The 18,531-nt window shown below is 48.7% G+C and overlaps 1 protein-coding gene across 2 annotated transcripts in view; it reads left to right on the top strand.

Annotated features, from left to right (window-relative positions):
* The window catches only part of ULK4 (unc-51 like kinase 4), a 2,742,936-nt gene that overhangs the window by 717,652 nt on the left and 2,006,753 nt on the right, over nt 1–18,531 (top strand). The window lies entirely within an intron of this gene.

Genomic DNA, 18,531 nt, shown 5'->3' with positions numbered 1-18,531 from the left:
CACCCCCTTTATACATCACAGGTACTTAGCATTTTCTTAAGCATTATCATCTTTGCTTTCTCTTGTATTCAGTTCAAATGCATGCAGAATGTATCGCCTATGTTCTTTGGTCTGGACTGTGCACTCGGGAAATAGCAGTAGTATGCATGTGATATGTGCGTAGGATTTGTTTTATTTAATTTATTGGGCATTTGTATTGTGTTTCAAAGTGCCCACAGAGTAGAGGGAAGGGAGCAAGGGAACAACAAGAGAATGGAATATAACAGTGATGAGCAAAATACAATAGCGACCCTTTTAGGGAGGGAGGGACGGAGGGAGAGAGAGAGAGAGAGAGAGAGAGAGAGAGAGGGAGAGAGGGAAAAAAGGGAGCGAGGGAGAGATATATGCGCAAAGGCAACATGTAAGTGCCTCTTGGTGGAAGAGGGGTCACCAGCCAAAGCAACAAGTGCATGCCTTTAAGACATCACAGGCCAGTTGGTGCCCGAAGGCAAGTGCAGGGGGTAAGGCGGATGGTGCAGGCGATTGGACAAAAAGGCCAGGACCCAGAAGGACACATAAGGGCACAGGCCACCAATCACAGCGATCGAGGAGGGGGGGTTGCAGGGGAGGAAGAGGAACGTCGTGAGGTGCTTGCAGAACTTGAGGCGATCTGGCTCAGGACAGAGAGAAAGGGGGAGGCTGTTCCAGAGGAGGAAAGGGAACAGCCACCCGCTCTCTGCTTAGAGAAGCGCTTTCCAAGCAGAGAGTTGGAGCCGGAGGTTTAGAGGGATCTGGAACTATTTTGTGAGAGCAAGTTGCAGATACCGTTGCCCCGGCCCCATACACCCGTATGGATGATGCAGAGTGATTTAAATGTGCTCCTTTCAGCAACCGGGAGCCAGTGGAGAGACTTTAGGGCTGGAGAGATCCAGTCCCTTGGCTTCAGGCCAATAGATTATATGTGAACCTTTCCGGGATGTATAGGAGCGCTATCCAAAGGTGAAACACCCAGGGCTTACAAGTAGGGTGCAGGGGTAATCAAGGACCTTGTGTGATTAAGGGAGCCAGGGAAGCGGAGGAACTCCAGAAGCGAGAATAGGGTTCACTGGAGCGCAGTATGACTCGACTGTCGATCCCTTTTGACTCGACTGTGCCACTAGTTGGCTCATGACAAGACATTGGCTGCCATATATACTACGTCACTATGCCCCCGTACCTCGGTTCCTTTTTTCCACGCGCTCAGTACACTGCTTTTCGGAACAAGTTTCATGAGAAAAATAGCAAATTCAATACAAATCGACTGCTTTTGTCAACATGTCCACTCATAAGGCATCCAGGTTCAAGCGGTGTCAAGACTGCAAATCCAAGATGTGGATCACCGGCCTGCAATGCATGTGCGTATGGTGTCTGGGTAAGGATCACGTCATCGAGGATTGTGGCTCTTGTCAGCAGGTAAACCCAAGTCATTGAGGGACCGGTTGGCCAAGTTAGTGCTCTAGAAACCTCCATTGCAATCCCTGGTTCATTCGACTGGTCATTGGGACACAAGCCAGAGGGTCGTACCCCCGAGAAAGACAGGCGAGTAAAAGGTTGCATTCTTGGAGCTGTTCATCGTCCTTGTCTTCCCACAAAAAGAAGTGGCACCAATGGTGCAAGCATGACTTCAGTTTGTCGGAGGAACGCAGTGATGCCTATCCCAGTCAGGGTGCTTCAAAAGCAGAGTGGGAGGCTTTCAAGGAGCAGATGCTCCATGTGTTAAAAACAGCTGCAGCCGGTACGACTACTGTCTCAATGCTGCAGGCTCCCACGGCTCCAGTTGTGCTGGGAGGCTCTGGCAGCAAGGAAGCAAAGTCATGTCCGACGCCCTCGTGCTCGACCACGATTTCCGGAATGCCGGCCATAGTGCCAAGGGGTCCAATTTTATCGTCGCCTTTGAGGTCGATGTCGCCATCTGTGGCCGACCGCACCCTTGTTCCAGAGTGTCTATCAATGTTCTTCGACACTATGCGGTCGATTTTCGATGGCAAAGAGGACCAGGTACTGTAAGGAAGGCATGGTACCATACAGTGAAGACAGACACAAGTGATCACAGTTCAAGGGTGTTTATTGAACTTCAGTGGGTTGGTTGAACGCCTATCTAACCCTAAATCTAAGGATGGGAGCGAGCTACGACCATCAAATAATAACACAGTCCTAGTGGAGTCTATGTCAAAATAAAAGGGCCTATACTAAGAAACCTATTGACTTGAAACACTTGTGTATAGGCGCGTTATAAATGCCATATCATAGCATATATCATATCAATCCTTACTTCTAAATACAAATGGTGTTCAAGAAACAATATGTCAGGATAGTTGCAGTTGGCTTCTTTCCCCACATTTTCAGCACAGGACAAGGTGGCACACTCGAGCTTCGCACACATTCTGGCTTCTCTGCCACGAGGATGCAGATCAAAACATAGGTATCCGGGCCTTCTGTGTCAAAGTCTTTCCCGATAAAAGTCTCTAATTGCAGAGTGCCTGGCGTAACAAACAAGTACCAAAGGTCCTTTCTCATCAGGATTTTTATTTTCACAAGTTCTCAGATTTACTGTTCACCACAGGTCTCCCTCAGTCAGGCTCGGACCCCCTTCAACACAAGTTCACAACTGGTCTCCCTCAACCGGGCTCAGATCCCCTTAAACACAAGTTCACAACTGGTCTCCCTTGATCAGGCTCGGACCACGGGTCTCCCTCGGTCGGGCTCAGACCCCCCTACAATCTCACTTTCTTTGCTTTCTTTTTGTTATCAAAATTTGAAGACTTTCCACTGTGCAATGCATTTCTCTTAAACCATTGCAGGACCACTTCGATGCACTTCATCCATTAGTTTCACTTTATTACTTTTCTTTCTGCTACTTCTTGGCTGGGTACTTCACACATAGACCTTCTATTGAGCACACCCGCGGTGCCAAACCACTCTGTTACTTTGTCTCGTACCTTCTCTGATTCATATTAAAAGTTCAGACATCCATCGGCAATTGAGCTTCACTTGTGGCTTTCATCACACACGTTTATATTCTTCGCTCTTGTGCTCTTCATACAATGTTGCCGCTTGCAACCTTGACTTCACCACAGGCCGGTCATGCATCGGCCTCCCCAACTCACCGGCTGTGTTGATTTCTCTGGCGCTGCTATGATCCTGGCGCCAAGGATGGTACCACAGCGCTTGCTGCTCCTCCCCGACTCAACTAGTCATGCAGGAGGGCCCCGGGTATCTCTGACACACAATGCAGGATTCTTCAGTATAATTTCCTTGCCTTGGGTATTTCAATCTGAAGGTTTCTGGAAAGTAACGGTTTGTCGCCGGAAAGGTCAATTGTATCTCCCTCCTTGCTCTTCCTTCTCGGTTTGCTGTCTTTCTCCCCTCGTTCAGCTGCCGTCTGGCAAAACGCTGTTCCTTCGTGTGCTTTGCCTCCCTCAGAGTGTGCTCTCCTGCTCCGCCTTTTATCCATGTGGGGAAGCTTAAAGTCATGTGTGAGTTGTTAACAGTAATTGCCTGACTTTGCCTGACCATAGTAGTGGGACATGTGGGTCCAATGCTCGGGTGTGAGTCTGTTTTCTTCCAGAGCAGGCTGTCTGTGTGTTTGTGTAGGGAAGGGAGGAGGAGGGGGGGGTTAAGTTCCCAAGTATCCTAAAGGTGTTACAGGGGAGGGATACTGCGTCTCGCCATCAGGTGACCCATCCCACTCCCTGAATACCCCTCATCCAGGTGATCCTCCCGCACTGGTCCACCCCCAGGATCTGGATCCAAAGGCGATGGCCGTGCCCTGGCCACCTGAGCGAGAGCAATCCCCAGGGACTAGCGCATGTTGTCTGGTGCCCTAATTCAACAAACTCCCCACATGTAAGGTTATCTGGTTCTAATATTGATCCACTGGGGAAGGTAAGAGGGTATGGGTAATCAAATGGTTATTATCCTGATTAGAGAAAAGAACAGTCATGTTCAGTATTCATGTTAAATGTGCCTATGCTGTCAAGTGGGACATATGAACCTCCTGAATCCCTAGTTAACAAATGTACTTATTGGGTTTGCCATAACAAGGGCTGCCTTTCAATCGTCAGAGAGGATATTGTGAGATGTATGCAGGGCTCAGTTGTAGGTTTTAACTTTGATTACATTCATATTGTTTTTGTATCAGAGGATTTGGTGAAAGGTCTATTGAGTGTGACTATAGGTGCTATCCAAGTGAAAAATCTACAATGATAATCAGATCCTGTGATTTCTTCCACTACATTTATCGAGCCCCTCCTGGACAAGAGGCTGATAATCAATGCCCCTCGTATCCTCGTGGTCCATTGCTTTTGGGTCCTAGTGCTAAGGGTCTTCTGCATAGACAGGGTATGACCAGAAGAACTAGTGGCCTTGAAGCAGTGGACTGACCAAACGTGGGAGAGAGTAGTGGAATGGATGATGTTTGTGGCCATAAACTTCTTTCTTGGAACATCGCAGGCGTCAATAGGTTGTTGACGGCCCCAGACTGGTGTTCCTTTATACGTGTGTTACACATCATAGCACTAAAGGAGACCTGGGCAGTCAGTACACTTCCAGGGGTATATGTCTTTTCACATCCCGGCAATTAAGGCCCCAAAGGGAAGGCCGTCTGGTGGCCTTTTCATTTGGCTTGACATCACCGTTAATTTGGAAGATTGAGGTAATTCAAACTGATAGCCCAGATCTCCAAATGTTGCTTATTTGGACTAGTAAGGAAGAAATGTTTTGCTTATCTAATATCTATAATAGGCCCTGCGCTCATCAATAGAACGTCGCCAATTCCAAATACTTTTATCCAAGTTTGATCCTTTGCCAGCAAAAGGGAAATATATTACTGTCGCAGAGGATTTTAATGTTCAGTTGGAACCGCTAAGAGAGCTGAACGGTCTATGGGACAACCAAGATCTTGCTTGCCACCTCCCATCTTTGGTGGCAGCATCCCCCACTAGAACCCACTGTTTGGCGGTAGAGTCTACGTGTATCCTGTCAAATCAGTGCCTGAGGGCTTGCAATTAGGGATGTCATTTGGGGGTCGCAAGAGGTCGCAACTGCGACCTCTGAGGTCTCCCTTGCGGCCTCTGTCGTCTCCCTTGCGACCTCTGTGGTCTCCCTTGCGACCTCTGGTTAAAAATATATATATATATATATATTTTTTTTGTAATGCAGCCTCCTGGGCTAGGCCAGCACCATGTAGCTCTTTACTTCTGGAGTGGGTGGCTTTCTTTTTCAGGCCCCTTAAAAAAATGAAAAATAAGAACAGGAGTGCCACAAGTCTAACACTTTCAGCACTGGCCCTAAATAAGAAAGAATAGGAATACAAAATAATGTGTCTTTCTGGAATTCTATACAACAATTTCTATACTCATTAAAAATCACTGTTCTTAAACGCCTCAACTCAGCCTTTCTTCCTTCTGAGGTTGATAAATGAGTACCAACACAGGTTGGGTGAAATTGGGTGCATATTTTTTTCTATATAAAGCGCTTAAGCGTAAGTGCTATATAACTAGACAATCACATCAATGACACATCATTATCATTTGGTCATGGACTTCTGCTTGATTTCACAGTAATTTGGTGGTGTACAATGCTGTGTGATGCCACTCCCTGTTTTGTCAATGGGTGAAAGGTCGTGTTCCATAGCTTCCCACGATATCACTTCGGGGTGGGTCAAATGACATCACTTCCTGTGATGTCATCTGGGGTGAAGGGTCATGTGATGTCACTTCCGCTACCCCAGGCATTTTGGTGAAATGACGTCCCTGCCTGCAATGGGAGATTTGCCAGAGATCAGCCTGCACAGTACACTTTCAATGGGGCAAATGGGAACTCCCATATTGATTACATTTTCGTTTCAGAAATTGACTGGAGTAAAATTATAGACTTTGAGGGTGATTTTATGTAAGATTTTACTATCCCGCAAGGTTCCTCCCAGCCTAATTTCTATAATTATCCAACTACATTCTAGAGCTAAATTCTGTCTTCAATTTGGTCTGGGTGGTGTGTCCACTCCACAGTTTGCAGTGAGTACAGGAGTAGAACAGGTATGTGTCTTAGCCCAACTTCTTTTTAATATATGTATCCAAGAAATTATAGATGCATTACTAACTGGGTGCCAAGACCCCCCAAAAATATAAGCCAATAAATATCCAGCACTCTTTTATGCGGGCGACGCGGTTTAAATATCAACAACTCCTAAGGGCCTAGAGAACTCCCTACCCATCTTTGAGGCTAAATGCAAGGAGCTTCAATTAAATCTCAATATTAGCAAGACTAATTCAATGGTATCTAACCCTCGCTCCCAAAAACGCTAATCTATTCACCTGAAAGTTGATGGTATTTTAATTTAGCAAGTAGACCACTTTGACTATCTCGGGGTAAGATTCCAGGAGACCCTGGCTGGGGGCACAAGTGGGTAAAGCAGCGGTTAATCTCGACAAGTTCAGTGGGGCTGTTAGGTCTTATTTTGTGCGGTATGGGAGTGGTGCTGTATCCCCAGCCTTAGATCTGTATGACACAGGTTTGGGGGTTTGCCAACTGTGGTGTATTAAATATTAAGGAGAAAACATTTTTGAAACATTTGTTGATACTATCCATAAGTGCTCCTTCAGCTATCCCCCCTGCAGCTTTGTGTCACAGTGATAGGTGCCAAGGCTATGTTTAGCTCTACCTTCTCCAATTAAGAATTTGGCACCAACCAGGATTGGGGAAATGCAGAGCGGCATTAGCCCACTTGTCTTTGAATAGTGGGAAAAGTCTTCATTGGTTCGCGCATGTAAAGAATATGCTTAATATCCTGGATGCCTCAGCGCTGTGGAAAAACCCCATGGAGAGCAGCAGTGCGGCTCTGAGCAAATTTTAAAAAAGAAAGCCAGGATGCGAGTTAGAGAAAACCTTTTAGCTGACGCTGCTAACTCTAAACTAGGGTTGGACTATCTTGCACGCAATTTGAAGATTGGACCCAAAGAGTATTTAGATTGAATTCCTGGGGCCTTTGAAAGCTCATTGTGCATGCGGCTGAGTTTGGGCACTCTCCCAGTCGCATCTTTTACTCACACTTGGTGTGAATCGCCCCCCGGGGACATGCCCGCTGTGTGGAGGGACCAAAGAAACTGTTTTGCTTTTCTTTTTGATATGCGACAGGTCCTTCCAATTGAGGCATGTATATTTGAGACCAATCCTAAATAAAGTCGGCATTCCGCCCATCCAGAACTGCAATGTCCTTTTTAATCTATTGTCCACTCCCACATGTGATATTTGCAACTGCACGATACAGTCATAGGGTGTGGCTACTTGGGAAAAGGGCTTTGAATCTGTCTTTCTAATTTCCAGGGCTGCAGCATCACTCTCCCTGTCTTAGACTTTTAGATAGTTTTATAACAGAGAATTGGTTGCCATCAATAATTTATTTACCATTGAATCGCCACATGGTCGCTCATGGTTTTGTAACTTAACAAACTGAATGATTGTTTTACTTCTGTTTTTTTTAATGCAATGTATTTATGCTTTTATGGCTTTTTTATACTGAATAAAGTTATGTTGAAAAAGGAGCATTTGTGAAAGGGGTGTGTATGTAATGTATTTATTTATTTATTCCATTTGTAAAGCGCCTAAGCCCAAGGGCATCAGGGCGCTGTTGCATTCCAGTTACATGTAAGTTGTCTTCAAGAAGAAGCTGTTGGGCATCTTCTACCCACAAATGATACAAACAACCCACTAGACCAGTGGTCTTCAAACTTTTTTGGCCTGGGCCCCCCCCCTGAACAAAGTTTGGGCAGGCCGGGCCCCCCCAAAAGTACCAGATGGACAGTATGTAGAAATCGCTATGAACTTTTGCGTGCCGTCACCGCTCCCTACTCCCAGTAGAGACCCTGGGCACTCCCCACCCTACTCCCACCACTATTCCAGTGCTGCACCCATCCTACTCCCAACACAGTACCATAACACAAGCATACACACATCCCTACACATTTAAATAAAAAATAAATCGCCATAAACATACCTTCTGCAGGGGCCAGCCCGTGGTTGCTAAAATGCCCCACTCCAGGTTGCTCTGCCCGTATGTGCGAGGAGGCGCAGGAGCACCCCCTCGCACATACATACAAGTACTACCCCAGCCAGCATTTCCAATGAGCTATGCAAGGCTGGCGAAGCAAAACACCCACAGCGTTGCATGGCTCAGTGATCATGTGCGGCTGGAGAAAAGAACTGTCAAAGGCAAACAGTGTTTCCCTTTGACAGTTCAGCCAGTCCAGGAGCACTGCCTCAGCTGGAAAAAGCAGCTGAGGGAGTGCTCAGTGTTTCACTGGGCTGGCTCTTCGGCTCCTCCATAATGGGTGAGGTGGCCAGTGGGTGGACACCCCCTCACCCATTATGGATGAGCCGGCAGGCTTGGACTGGCCTATAGGGCAATAGGGCGATGACCGTACCAAAAATGCAAAATGCTAGTGTAGGCCAGTCAAAATGGGCCACTTTTTTGGCCAATGTGGGCCAGTTTGAGGAGTTACTTCACTATGCAGCTAGTAGTTTTGACCATTGTTGCTGAATAAATATTCTATATCACAATTTGTTTACATTTGAACAAAAAACAACCCCTTGGGTACTATTCAAACAGTCTATGACTAAAGGACTGAATATCCATTTGCAACTGCTGGACATTTTTTTCATTGGTGCCTAAGACCGTTTAATGGCCCAGTCTGACCATGTGAGCTGCCCCTTCCCATTTCCCATTTCCTCCAATGTAAAAAAAAAAAAAATGTTTTTTTTTTTTTACATTTCATGCTGGGCTCTGGTGCACCCCCCCCCCCCATTTTTTGGGATTACTTGTAATTTGTTGATATTCTGTTTTGAGGTTCTCGCAAATAGCACATTACAGTAATCAAGTCTTGCCCCAATAATTGCTTGGGCAATAGTAGGGCAGCTGTCCCGGGACAGCAAATATCTAGCAGCGTTTATGATTTTAGCTTTGAAAGCGGACAAGGAGGTGATCATATTCACTTGTTTGATAAGTGAGAGGGTGGCATCCAACTGGCTCGAGCACTTGCCATGTCTGAGAAGAGACTCATAGATCTACCTTCTAGGAAGGAAGCTAGCCAGGATGCTGCTTCAATGGAGAAGTTGGGTGAAGTTGTGAGGTGGTGGAATAAGGTTTTGTGATCTATCCGGGTGGAAGGCTGCTGATAAATCGAGATGGAAGAGGAGTGCTGTTTGCCCTCATATCTAAAAGCGTTGAGTTGGATTCTTAAGTTTAATAGTGCTGATTCCATACCATGCCTGGGCCGGAATCCTGATTGACACATTCCCAGGATGTGATTCGATTCAAGGTATGACTGTATTTGATTGTATGCAACCCTGTCTAAAATCTTTAGTAAGAAGGGTGCTGTAGTGATAGGCTGGTAGTTGTTTGGGGATATTGGGTCCAGAGAAGGTGCCTTTAGTAGGGGGAGTACCCAATACTCTTTTAGGCTAGCTGGGACCGGGCTGGACGCGAAAGAGGCCTTTATGAATCTTGTGATAAACAGGATTAAGGCTTCAGATCAGTCTTTGATAATGGTAGCTGGGCATTTGTCCGCTTTGCATCTAGAGGGTTTGAGATTTCTCAGAATGTTGCTAGTTTCTAGTTCTGAAACTTCCCTGAAATGGAAAGCTGGAGTGTTATGTATTTTGGTGTTGGAAGGTAGCTTGATGGGGCGAGCCGCAGCTTGTTTATTTACGATTTTCAGCTGTAGGGAACTTATTTTCGATTGCATGGCATTCTGAATGTTGATGCACAAAGTCTCATCAGTGGTGAATGTGGTTTTGGGGAGGTCAGTAGGGTCTTTCTTCTAGACGGCTTCAGCCTGTCTTTATTTTAGATTCCATGGTTGGTGGGTCTGGGATGAACCAGGAATTGATATGGCTAGTAGGCTTGGCTTTTTCTAGGGGGAAGAGGGTGGGTAACAAGTTTACCGCTTTGGTAAGTCTGCTAGGATCCTTGGGTCTGTCGAGTCTAGGGTGATCCAGGTGAAGGGCTGAGAGAAGGGGGAAATAGATTCTTTGGAGATGTTCCTAGAACTGCGGGCCAGGGTGGGTGGCAGTCTTGAGGTGGCTGGGGGTTGTTGTTTTCCCAGGTGGGAAGGTAAAACGGAGGATATGATTGGAGGTGATAGTGATCTGGCTGTTCAAGTCCGCTTGTGGTAGGATCTGTGACCTGGTGGATGAAACCTATGTGTGTGAGGGCGTTCGCCACACCTGTTGTTATGGGGCCCAGCAGGTCATGGAGGCCTACATTTAGGTCACCCAAGAGTATGACTATAGATGATGGTTTGATGTTATCTCCAATCAGGTGAATGAGCTCTTTCTCAAAGACAGCAGAGTGTCCGGGCTTCCTATAGATGATGTGTAAGGTGATGGTCAGAAGGGGTACAAGCGAATTAGGCAATGAGGAGTTCACAGTTTCCCTCCATGGAGCTGCTGATAAGTCTTATTAGCAGAGAATCTCTATAGATGAGTGCGACGCCACCGCCTCAGGTGCCAGTTCTATCACTCCTAGGTATGGCAAAGCCCTCGGGGAGGGTTAGGGACAGGGCTGGGGCTGATGCTTGGTTGATCCAAGTTTCTGTGATCACAAGTAGGTTTAGTTTTTGGGTGATCAGGTCATTATTGTCTAGGGCATAGGTCGGTAGGGACCTAGCATTGATGAGTGCTCCGTGTAGGGAGGGGGGCGGGTTGAGGACAGTTGTAGGGGAAACTGGGGTCGTAGAAGAGGTTATTAAGATCGGTTTCTTAGGCTCAGTACTTGAGGTGGGTGTGAGAAACCTGAAGGTGTATCCCTGGCTAGTCCCCAGTGATCTGTCATCCAGGTCGCCAGGACACCGCCATCACTATTTGATCCAGTTCATGGGGGTGGGCCAGTGTGGGAGGATCACCTGGAAGGAGGGTCCTCAGGAAGTGGAAGTGGGACACCGACGGGTGAGACGCACTATCCCCCTTCTTATAACACCTTTTTCCTATCCTACCACATTGGAAACTCAGAAACTCTACCCCCACCCCTTTTCCGACACAAACACTTTTGCACACTACGAAAGACAACGGACTAACACCAGAGTCGGTTACCTGACATGTCCCAACACAAGGGTCAGGCAAAGTCAGGCAGTTGACCAGAATCACACACACTTGACGGCCCTTTCCCTTCCCTACAGGCATAAAAGGTAGAGCACGAGAGCACACTACGAGCAACGCAGACTGCACGACGAGAGACCTATCCAAGCACAGCACTTCAAGAGGAGGAGAAAGGCGGCGAGAACCGAAGGAGCGACAACGAGAGAAGCAACCTTGCCCTTTCCAACCCAGACCCGCAAAACCTTTGTGGAAGGAAACAGAAGACCGTGAACAATAGCCAGCGTGTGTTGCAGCAGATGTCAACGGTACACAAAGGCTTCCTACAATGATAAGCAGGACAGGGAGAGATGCTTGCTACCGTGGTACCGTCTTTGACTCCAGAAGCAAGAAAAGCCAAGCGGTCCATCACTGCCGGTGAGTCAAGGGGAGAAACCGATAAGAAACCGAACTGTGTTGAAAGAAAGTGGGAAATGTTAAAATAAGGAAAGTTCAAAGAACTTAACGTTTTACGGGAAGACCAGCTGCAAATGTGTCCGGCACCACGTGGGTGCTTACTCGAGAAACTCTGGTTTATTCCCCTTTTCGTTGAATTACCGATACCAGAAGGCCTTAGGAGAACCAGCAGGAAATGGTCAAAGTGCTCATGCAAGGGTCTAGCAAAATCCCCTGTACAGTCGAAAGTCTTTGACCGGCAACCATTGGAAGACTAAGGGAATCGAATCCTGCATATTGAGAAAGCAGAATGAAGTAGAAGAAACTGTGAGCCTGGCAAATGTGAACCCGACGGAGGGATGTCTGCCAAACGGGACGAAGCATGAAGCCCCAATGAACATTGTGTTGACAAAGGGAGGATAAATCTGTGGCAACACGCAGGTCTTGGAAGCAAGACCACGCTGAGCAACACTGGTTCGAATCCCGAATCTGCACTAAAAAAACAAAAACGAGCATGCTATAAATACCTGCACTTGCATGATCCGAATGTACAAGGCCTAGTAGGATAGTTCCCCTCTCCCCCATCCCCTTGCCTTGTTGCACCTTGAGACAAACACGTGAAACTTGGCATCCTCTTTGTCTTGCAAGCCGGCCATTCTAAGATGGTGGCCCGCACATTCACCGTGTACTGGAGTGCCTGATGCTTGATGTTGTGCCTTGATTGGTGGAGACCCTATTCTTTTACAGCCTATCAGAAAGCATGCAGGCTTGCCGGCCCCAGCCAAAGGCCCACTCCGGGCCCCGGACACTTTCCTTCCTGTCTCACTTCTGCACATCTCCTGCTAGGCAGTAGTCTTGTGCTCATTCAGCACCTCTCCCTGCACATCGGGAGACCTCCCTCCGGAGCCCATAGCAACATCTTGAGGATCAGAGGTAAGCCCCTTGGGCTTCTGCTTGTTTTGCGCACGTTCGTGCTTTTATTTCTTTAAATATCCTCATTTTGGCCTGACGATCGTGGCAGTATTGAAGGCCAAGAGATAAAGGAATAATCTGGTTTGATCACCCGTTTCCCCTGCTACAGCTGAAACTTGATATCCTCTTTGTCTTGCGAGCCGGCCATTCTAAGATGGCGGCCCGCACATTCACCGTGCACTGAGGTGCCTGATGCCTGATGTTGTGCCCTGATTGGTGGAGACCCTATTCTTTTACAGCCTATCCGAAAGCCGGCAGGCTTGCCGGCCCCAGCCAAAGGCCCACTTCTAAGGGCCCTGTCAGCTACCTGGTTGCTACAGCCCCCCCCCCCCCAGTCGCATGTGATGCTGTGTGCACCCTTATCGCCCTCAACCCCAGGTCATCTGTGATGCTGTGGCACCCCTACCCCCCCGGTCACCTGTGATGCTTTCTGTACCCCTACCCCACCCTGGTCGCCTGTGATGCTGTGTGCACCCCAACCCCCCCCCGGTCGCCTGAGATGATGTGTGCACCCCTGCCCCCCCTCCCTCCCTGGTCCCTTATGATGCTATGCACCCTTACCCCCGGTCCCCTGTGATGCTGTGACCACCCCCACCGGTCGTCTGTGATGCTGTGTGCACCCCTACCCCCCTGTCACCTGTGATGCTGTGTGCACCCCTACCCCCCGTTGGTCGCCTGTGGTGCTGTGTGCATCCCTGCCCCCCCGGTCGCCTGTAATGCTGTGTGCACCCCTACCCCCCTGGTTGCCTGTGATGCTGTGTGCACCCCTACCCCCCCGGTCGCCTATGAGGCTGTGTGCACCCCTACCCCCCCCGTTGCCTGTGATGCTGTGCACACCCTTACCCTCCCCTGGTTGCCTGTGATGCTGTGTGCACCCCTACCCATCAGCCCCCCGGTCACCTATGATGCTGTGTGCACCCCTACCCCCCAGCCTGGTCGTCTTTTATGCTGTGTGCACCCCAAACCCCCCCCCCCTGGTCACCTGTGATGCTGTGTGCACCCCTCCCCCCCCCCGGCTGCCTGTGATGCGGTGTGCACCCTTACCCCCCGGTCGCCTGTGATGCTGTGTGTACCCCTACCCCCCCGATCACCTATGATGCTGTGTGCACCCCTACCCCCCCTGGGTCGCCTGTGATGCTGTGTGCACCGCTACCTCCCCCGGTCGCCTGTGATGCTGTGTGTACCCCTACCCCCCTGGTCGTCTGCGATGCTGTGTGCACCACTACCCCCCCGGTCACCTGTGATGCTGTGTGCACCCTTACCCCACTGGTCCCCTGTGATGCTGTGTGCACCCCCCGGTTGTTTGTGATGCTGTGTGCACCCCTACCACCCCTGGTCGCCTGTGAACGCTGTGTGCACCCCTACCCCCCTGGTCATCTGTGATGCTGTGTGCACCACTACCCCCCCCGATCGCCTGTGATGCTGTGTGCACTACCCCCCTGGTCGCCTGTGATGCTGTGTGCACCCCCCGGTTGTTTGTGATGCTGTGTGCACCCCTACCCCCCGGGGACGTTTGTGATGCTGTGTGCAACCCTACCACCCCTGGTCGCCTGTGAACACTGTGTGCACCCCTACCCCCCTGTGATGCTGTGTGCACCCCTGCCCTCCCTGGTCGCTTGTGATGCTGTGTGCAGCCCTACCCCCACGGTCGCCTGTGATGCTGTGTGCACCCCTACTCCCCCTCCCCCTTCCGGTCGCCTGTGATGTGTGCACCCCTGCACCCGTACCCCCCTGGTCGCCTGTGAGGCTGTGTGCTTCCCCCGCCCCCTCCTGTCGCCTGTGATGCTGTGTACACCCCTACCCCCCCTTCTTGACCTGATGTCCTCCCCCCCTCCCCTTCTTCTCATCCTTCTCTACAAAGACCAATAGTGCCCCCTAACTAATTTTTGCATGGGGTAGGCACCATGCATGTGTCCATTAATTGACTTTTCACATTTGTGTGCCAATGCCGCCCTACAACATGGGGTAGGCACCATGTATTCGCCCACTGATTGACTTTTCACATTTGTGTGCTGCTGCCACCTCGTAACGTGTGCCCTGTAACATAGGGTAGGCACCATGTATTTGCCAATGGATTGACTTTGCATCTATGGGCTGCTACTGCCTGGCAACATAGGGTCTGGTCCATTTTATATGAGCACCTTTACCTTGTAATTCTCCTCTGCACTTGCCGTATGATGTATTACCTTTTGCACGTTCCATGTTGTAATTCACCTCTTACGCTTCCTTTCTGTAACCTGAAGCACTTCCTGTAACTATATTCTTAAGTTAAAAGCACCTAGATACCTCTGGGTTTTGTGCACTATAAGTGTCAAATAAAATTAATTAAATAAAAACTCATGTGTATAGGCGCATTACAAAGGAACCATTACATTACAAAGAGTGAACCCGGCAGAGGGATGTCCACAGTGGATTGTTTAAAAAGACATTTAGACTGGTGAGTACAACAGGTGAAATTGTACAAGAAAAGGCCATAGTGACCCCGACGGAGGGAAGCCAACATTTGAGAAGGGTCTGAGCCCGGAAGAGGGGATCCTGCTTTGTCCCGTGCTCAAAACGTGGGGAAAGGAGACCCCCGTCTACCACATCCTGACTTAACATTTGTGAACACTTCTTTCTTTCTTGTGAACACTCCCACACTCCCTTTTGGTATTAGTTGTAAGAATTGGCAATAGGTTTTTCTCAGTAAAGGCCCTTTTGACAAGACGCCACTAGGACTGCCTTATTATTTTTTCAGATTTAGGTTTAGATTAGGCATTTTTTCAACCTACCCATACAGTTTATTAAACACCCTTGAACTGCGATTACTTGTGACTGTCTTTACTGTTGCTACCATGAGTTCCTTACAGGGGGCACACCCTGGTACTGTGTACTGTAGTGTGCGTCTTGTGGCCCTTATGGTTCTTTTCCAGGTGGAGGTCATGATAGGGGATGGACAGATTCAGGCCATTTATTTGGGGCAAAGGGGCATTCCTTGTTGAAGTTGCTTTAAATTGAGTTATGCTTGAGAGCGTACTACACCTGGTGCCCTTGATGCTATGGTGTGGGTGGTGATGTTTGATGTGGGTTCTGGCCCTAAGGTGGTGGTTCCTAGTTGCTATGGATGCTGGGAGGTGAGAGCGGTTCGCTTTGGGTGGCCTCATGCCAAGTATATTGTTCCTTACTTTGGTTGTAGCTGGGGCAGTGAGTACGGCTTGTGTGTGCTTACTGGCAGCAAGTTGTAAGAACAAGGCTGGGCATTTGGGAACAGGGTGAGAGGTGTATGTGGTCGCTTGGTGGTTACAGGATTTTCTCCTTCCAGGACCTGGTGGGGTGTTAGTATGTGGCTCGGGTAGCGATGGGGGGTGGTCATACTTGGGAGGTATGGTGTGTGGCTTTGTAATCTGCCAGTGAGGACTGGCCTTTATGGCTTTCTGGCCCCGTTTAAGTAAAGGTCGCATATGGCGGGATGCTGCGTTTGGTGAGATGGTTGTTAATTGATTACTATTGTGAGGATTTTCTAATGGGTAGTGCCTACCGTCTTGACCAGCCCACCGTTCAGTGCGAGCGTGAGATGGCTGGAGGACCGGGAGTAGTGATGGCAGCGGTCTCTCATGGATTGACGAAGATGGGGGGGGGGGTTCCAAACGTGACTCCAGACGGGAGGAAGCGTGTAGGGCAAGGGATGGGGAAATGGCACCAGCAATATAGGTGGGCCAGACCCTTTTTAATTGCAATATATGAGCCGGCATTATAGGGGCGTACATTGGGCTTACCTTCCGATTGCGGTCGCCAGCTGAGGTTTTGGTCAGCCTTGTCCAACGTCCACATTGGCGAGCTGCAGAGAGCTCCGAAGGCCTTGTGGGGCGGCCGGTGTAACGTCACTTATTGCTATGTGTCAGAAAATCTTATCGTGCGCATGCTCAGTCATTACTTAAAGGATAGGATTTTTTGACACAAGGAATGTGGTGTGCCTGTCTTTCTGGGGTCCCGGGGGTGCAATACGTTTAACTTTGAGAGCCAGGCTCTCTCAAATTACATAATACGGTGAAGCCGTGTCACTAGCAACTCCAAAACGGACATAAAAACCACAAACCCAGCGGACGAAGGAACCTGAACCCAGTGGACACTTTGTTTTCTAGGCTCACAGGATTCTAGTAACCACGAAATGTGCAAAACATTAAAGAATTCATCAAAAATGAATATGTATGTGTATGTGAACTAAGTGCATTATTTACGTGCTAATAATGCACTTAGTTCACATAAACGTACATATTCGTGATAAGTCTGGCTGACTGCGCATGCGTGCGCATGCTCAGCGCGTGTGAGGAAGCCTGAATTGAATACCCTACACAGTGGGGACCTGCACTGGCAGCAGTGTGCACAAGCTATAACAAAAATAAACATAGCTGTAAACACTTCAATATAGTGATTCTTAGCATCACTGGTGTTAATACTCATTATTGACCAGAATGAAAAAACCTGTTTTGTTCCTTAGTACGATTGTACGTGTAATATATATGCTGTGAGCACAGATCTCAGCAGCAGGTACCCAACACAGTGAGCTATCTTTTCTGCAGCTGTACAAGAACAGGGCATATGTGGCTGACTAGTGACTTCCAGCGAAGAGGGGTCGGTTCCAACGAGGAAAAAGTCATGTGTAGTGCTAGAATATTTATAGGAGGTAAATACTCGAGGTAAGGGACTGTAAACTCATAATAAGGGTTTGGGGCCTATAGGGTTGTAAGCCAACTGGGCGTTTCAAGTGTGACACGCAAGTCGGGAATACTGTGTTCCATATGTTGACGATCTGGCCTTGTGTGACCAGACTTATGTGGGAGTTAGAAACTCCTGAATGAATTGCAGACATATGCAAAATCAATGGTTTGCGGATTAATTACAAGAAAACATGAACGAATGCACTCTGCATGCATGGATATTTCAAGTGGGGACATGCAAGTCGGGAACGGAGGGGGCGCTACAGTAGGAAAGCACGGTGGAGCACAAGCGATGTATGGGGCGGGCACCACGGGCTATTTATTTACAAGGCAGCACCTGCGGCAATTATTGTTTGGGTATTAGGGTACGGTGGTGGAATGTTCTTCGGGGAAGCAACATGGGCGAACAGTGAGTATGGTACCCGCCAGTTTTGTTTGTAGTGGATTGTGGCATATTATGAGGGATATCGCAAGCATCATCCTGGGCGCGTCAATTAATGGGGGATGAACGTCACGCGGTACCCTTGCGCATAGCATATACATTACATACATACATACATACGTCAGTTGAGCGTGGCGGGGTGGTGGTACCCCTTCATGAATATGTTTTACCAGTACAAGTATTCGGCGGTTCCGTGTCAATTTGGCACTTTCATGAGCTGGCAACTGTGCCTCAAAGATGGTTAGGTGTGTATCAGTGTTAGGGTTTCCTTAGGAGATCCAGGCAAGCGCTGTAAGGGGGCGAAAAGGTTATTGGGCATTGGATGATTTAGGGTGGTGATATAACTTTGTTCAAATATCAAGGCGTGCGGTCTCCAAGCCGCTTATTGCAGATGGGGGTAGGTGCGTTTTGCTGGGGATAAGGGCAGCGTGAGTTATAGGTGGCAGATGAACAGGCTTCATGCAGGGGGTAGGAGGAATTGTCGGGAGGGAGGAGATGGGGTGCAGGGCTGGGCGAAAATGGAATGGTAAATTGAGGTTAGGTAGTGGACACGGCAAGGGCGGGGGTATAAATGAGCGGATAGGCGCATGCATGAATACGGTGCAGTAAGCGGGATGCGGCAGGGAGCGGGGGTGTAAAAGTTGGGTCACGCGGTTGTGCGGTGAACAGCACGAACTAAAAGATTGGGTTTTTGCCTGTTGCATAAGGGGGGCGTTTTATGCCGCATCGCAGGGAGAGATGTGCAAAGGTAACGTGCAAAAAATATAACAAAGGGTTTTAATGGGGGAATTGGTATGGGACCAGCAAGACGCACAGGGTGTGGAGTTTGCAGGGAGGGGAGACGAGGTAGAAGGTTAGGGAGGGAACATGGATGTTCGT

The sequence above is a fragment of the Ambystoma mexicanum genome, chromosome 2q (assembly GCF_040938575.1).
Source record: "Ambystoma mexicanum isolate Mex_15411 chromosome 2q, UKY_AmexF1_1, whole genome shotgun sequence".
Taxonomy (NCBI): Eukaryota; Metazoa; Chordata; class Amphibia; order Caudata; family Ambystomatidae; genus Ambystoma; species Ambystoma mexicanum.
The sequence above is the reverse complement of the archived record's forward strand: the minus strand, read 5'-3'. Positions and strand labels throughout refer to the sequence as shown.